This window comes from Arachis stenosperma, chromosome 7, assembly GCF_014773155.1.
Source record: "Arachis stenosperma cultivar V10309 chromosome 7, arast.V10309.gnm1.PFL2, whole genome shotgun sequence".
NCBI classification, from domain to species: domain Eukaryota; kingdom Viridiplantae; phylum Streptophyta; class Magnoliopsida; order Fabales; family Fabaceae; genus Arachis; species Arachis stenosperma.
In genome coordinates, this window is record NC_080383.1 from 6404100 (window position 1) to 6409533 (window position 5434).

The following is a 5434-nucleotide window of genomic DNA, read 5'->3' on the forward strand; positions in this document are numbered from 1 at the left end:
CCCATAATTACTCCCTGCTTGAGATTATTGTCTATCATTTGCTTCCTTCATCTTATCCAGACATCCATCATATTTATATCCATATCTACCACAATTAAAACATATTAGATGAAAATCTTTGTATTCTAGCCCGAATTCTTTCTCCAAGGGTGAGAAAGATGGCACCAGCTTTTTCCTTAAGTCAATTTTCACATACATGTGTGCAAATTTACCTCTTGAGTAAATAGACGTATGTTCATCCACTTTGAGCATGGTTTCAATAGATTTTCCAACCTTCCATAAAAAATATCTACTATATAATTCTGCTGGGAGATTGGAAATCCTGATCCAAACAGCAACTTTTTTAACCTCACTCTCTTGAGGTATGAATAGAGGCCACCACCTTTGAACCAAGAGGTAATGATCAGCGATCATCCAGGGACCCTCAAACAAAGCATGTGAATAATTCTCTTGACTAGAGAATCTCACTAAAAAGTACCCTCTGACAAGGTCTATCACACGAACTGTTTCCTTCTTTCTCCATCTTCTGTTTATCCACCGTTCCATAGTCTGTAATTTCAAACTATTCCCTAAGGGCTTAACGATGAGTGCTTGCTTCCACGATCTGCACCATTCATCATATTCTTCCAAAGACACCTTTATAATAGGAATTGGATTGAAAGGAGTTTGTGATTCCTTCATATGTTCCATCGGATCCTCATCGGAGATGTAATTTTCTGTGACCATCTCGATGATTTCATATGGATTCAGCTTTCCAAGCCCGTTGTTCATCAGCCTATTGACAAACCCCAATTTGACGGTTTATCTTGTATTGATTTTAGGGGGTTTTATAACCTTTTACCCACATTTATTCAATGAAATAGCATGGTTTTGTATATTCTCCTTTAATTGTGCTTAAGAGTGAAAACATGCTTTTTAGGCCTTAAAATAGCTAAATCTAATTCACCTTGATTCCATTAGATGCCTTGATATGTTTGTTAAGTGATTTAAGGTTTAGGAGGCAAAGATTGGATCAAGAGAATGAAGAAAGAAGAATGAAAAGTTGGAGAACTCATGAAGAAATGAAAGAACCGGAAAGCTGTCAAGCCGACCTCTTCGCACTTAAACGACCATAACTTGAGCTACAAAGGTCCAAATGATGCGGTTCCAGTTGGGTTAGAAAGTTAACATCCGGGGCTTCGAAACGATATAAGATTTGCCATAGTTGCTACAAGTATGGTGGCGCACACGCACATAGTACGCACACGCGCCGTTGCTGCCACCTAGTTCACTTAAAGCAAAACGTGGCCAGCGATTTTAGAAGTCTTGTGGGCCCAATCCAACTCATTTCTGATGCTATTTAAGTCAAGGATTGAAGGGGGAATGAACATACTTTACACACTTTAGAAATCTAGTTACCATTAGTTTAGTTTAGTAGTTAGAATTAGTTTCTAGAGAGAGAAGCTCTCACTTCTCTCTAGAATTAGGATTAGGATTAGGATTAGTTCTTAGATCTAGGTTTTAATCTTTGCTTTCTTCTACTTCTACATCTCAATTCCTTGTTGTTAGATTCATTCTTCTTCCATTCTTTTATTGTAATTTCCTTTATGTTGTTCTTATACTTTGTTGTAGATCTACTATTGTTCCTTCCATTTTCTTCCAATTCAATAAGAGGTAATTCATAATAATTGTTCTTCTTTGCTTTTCTATTGTTGATCTCTTGCATTTGTAGTCAGATCTCTCTTTAATTCTTGCAATTTATGTTGTTTACTTTTATTGCCTTTTATGTGTTTGTTGAAATGTCTCTTCTAGATATAGTGTAGATTTTGTTCCTCTTGGCCTAGGTAGAGTAATTAGTAACACTTGAGTTATCTAATTCCTTTGTTGATTGGTAATTGGAGAGATTGCTAATTGGTTTGGAGTGCACTAAAGCTAGTCTTTCCTTGGGAGTTGGCTAGAACTTGTGGCTCAAGTCAATTCATCCACTTGACTTTCCTTTATTTAGTAAGGGTTGACTAAGTGGTAGCAATGAACAATTCTCATCACAATTGAAAAGGATAACTAGGATAGGACTTCTAATTTTCATACCTTGCCAAGAGCCTTTTATAGTTGTTAGTTCATTTTCATTGCCATTTACTTTCATGTCTCTTATCCAAAACCCCAAAACAACTCAAACCAATAACAAGACACTTCATTACAATTCCTAGGGAGAACGACCCGAGGTTTGAATACTTCGGTTTATAAATTTAGGGGTTTGTTTTAGTGACAAACAACTTTTTGTATGAAAGGATTATTGCTTGGTTTAGAAACTATACTTCGACGAGATTTTATTTGAGAAATTCTAAACCGTCAAAAATTCAATTATCACCTATCCTTGTAGGAAAGCTTGGAACTTTGGGATGCACTATTGACAGGAGTAACAACATTTTTCAGCAAATTTTTAGACTCTTTAACATTTTCAGACTTTTCTCCTTCCTGTGTGATCTTTATATGTTCTTCTACTTGACTTTTTTTTTTGCATTCCTCATCACCAAATCTTCCTTTTCTGATGATCGTTTATCAGTTTCAACAATGATAATGGGTTCATTCAAAGAAAAAAGAGTTGCATTTTTTTGTTACTTTTAACATACTACTCGTGTTGTAATAATTTTATTAATTTTATTAGATGTTATATTAAAATTTTATTGTATCTTGTAACTTTTAAATATTGCCATATTCTTGTATCTGCATTATATCATGTTGTATCACATACCTAATAATTCAAGTTTACATGCAAAAATCAAAGTGAATAGTACATTTTATTAGATTACTGACAAGAAACAAATTATTTCTTTAATGCAAATTTGATAACAATAACACAAAAAGATTAATGAAAATCATATCTGAAAAAGAGAAAAGGAATTTTGGATTTGATGTAAAGGCAATAGATTGAACAGATTATGTTACGAATTTAGAAAAAATATATCAAGAAGGAAAAGATGAAACAAAAGAGATGGAATAAGACTTATGTTAGTTATTATAAGAAGGTTAAAGCATCAAGTAATTTCAGTGTTGTTCTATTATCACTGCCGTCAACACCACCCTCAATATTTTCGGAAGAGGATTATGATGATGAGGAGGATGAAGATGACACTGAAGATTATATCTGATATTTTTAGTATGATTGAATAATACACTGAGGATTATAGTTGATGTATCAATACTTGTATTTGTGTTTTGAATTGACTTATTTATTTACAATACTTTTCTTCTAGTTTGATACGATGAATTTGTTTATTTTTTGAAATACCATGAATATTCTAATACAAGTTAGACAAAATTTAGATAAAAATTTGTCTTCATTTAATTATATTTATTTTGTATGAAATCAGATTTATTTTGCAAATAGACAAATCTAAAAGAAAATTCTATTTTACCTCACTAACGTTTTACAGACAGAAAATTCATTTGTATGTAGAATTATAAATATTTTTTTAGACTCTAATTACCAACAAAAAAATCTGTCAAAAAATTTGACACTATTTACAGAAAGAAAATTTGTAAAAAAAAAATTATTTTTAGCAAAATGGATAAGAGAATTACCAAAGAAAAATCTATTGGTAGTAGAAAAAAATCTGTCAGTAAATTATCGATGGAAAAAAAATTATTAGTAAATAATTTTCGACGAGATTTTTACTAATGGACAAAATTTATCTGTAACTAAATCTTTGTTTATAATGAATATTAAACCTGTCTATAAATCTGTTGGTAATTAATAGTTTTTTAATAGTATTTTATATATATATATATGAAATCATTTCCTTTTTAAGTTAGTAAGACCACAAAATAATTCTTAGTAAGATTTCTTCGACCAAATGAGGAAAAAATCCTTACGCTTTTGAGTTTTGATTATATAAAGAAATCTTGCCATATTATATTAGTATTGTAATATTATCATTTTTTTTTTATAAATTCATGTAACATATATAATGTAAAAAAATTATATATAGAGTGTCGTTGTAAAAAATGGTAGTGAAATCATTACTTTTCTAATATCTATGATATCACAAAATAAAGAATAAGAAAATTTATATTTATACCCAAAGTTATTTAATTTGATGGATCGTGTCTCATTATTGTTGTCCATTGAAAAGTTATATTTTACGTATGACAAAAATGGACTTAAAATTATTGTAATTTTTAAAATAATAATAATAATAATAATAATAATAATAATAATAATAATAATAATAATATGGCAAGATCATCATTATTCATTAAAAATGCACAATCTTTTTATTATTTTATGATAATTACGGTAAGATTTCTCTAGAAGCTGAAAAAAGGGATTTTTTATTTTCTAAAAGTTTATTTGGGTGAGTCTTTACAAAAATATTTTTTAAGTAATTTTTTTTATTTTTAGAAAAATAAAAGTAAATTAATGTTGAATTTTTAATGTAAAAATATTTTTTTATTTAATAATTATGTTTGAGTAGTATAATATAATTTTTTGTTTATTTATTATGTTAAAAAAATTTTTTGATATAAAAAAATCTTTAAAAAGGATATTTTTTAATAATTTTATTTTTACTATTAAAATTTTGTCAAATATAAAAAAAATACTTTTTAAATAATTTAATGACACTCAAAAAAATTCTTAGTATATCTCAGGTTATTTTTGAATTGTCTTTTTTAAAAATAATCATATGAGAATTACATTAAAAATTAATTATTAAATCAGTTATTTATATTAGATATATATTATATATACATAATATAAATATTTAGTAACTGATTTTATGTCTAATTTTTAGTATAAATATAGAATTTTTGTTTAAAAAATATTTTTTAAAAAGTTTTTTGGGAAAGAATATTTTTTTAATGTTTGGATAGATATTTAATAGATCCTTTTTTTTTTGGACTAATTAATAGATGCTTTTAATTGGGGCAATTTACGCAAATAAAATGAAGGAGCAAAACTTTTACGCAAATATAACATTGACAATTTCCAGACGCAAATGCAATAAATGCAACTATATATAATCCGTTACACCCTGTAGCGGAACTCAATTGCACGTAATCCACTACAGGGTATCGCGAATTACATTGAGGACTGAGTTACTCATAAACAGCTACACCCTGTAGCAGTTTATGACCAAATGACGCTACACTCATAATCCGCTACACACTCTAGCGGATTATGAACAATGTGGATTGATGGGAAGATGCCTATATATACCAGTCTTACAGTAACAACTCGTGATGCAAAATATACGAAGTTATACAAATACAGTGTCCATAAATAATAAGCCATAGAAATATAATAGGCACGAGGCATTAACAGTAACACGGATTAAATTTCTACATTAGGCATAAGTCATAAGTCATACAAATATGTCGGAACCAAGATTAACACAAACACACGAAAGGAACTAACAGTAACACCCGAAAGTGTAAATTGCTACAGGAGAATAAA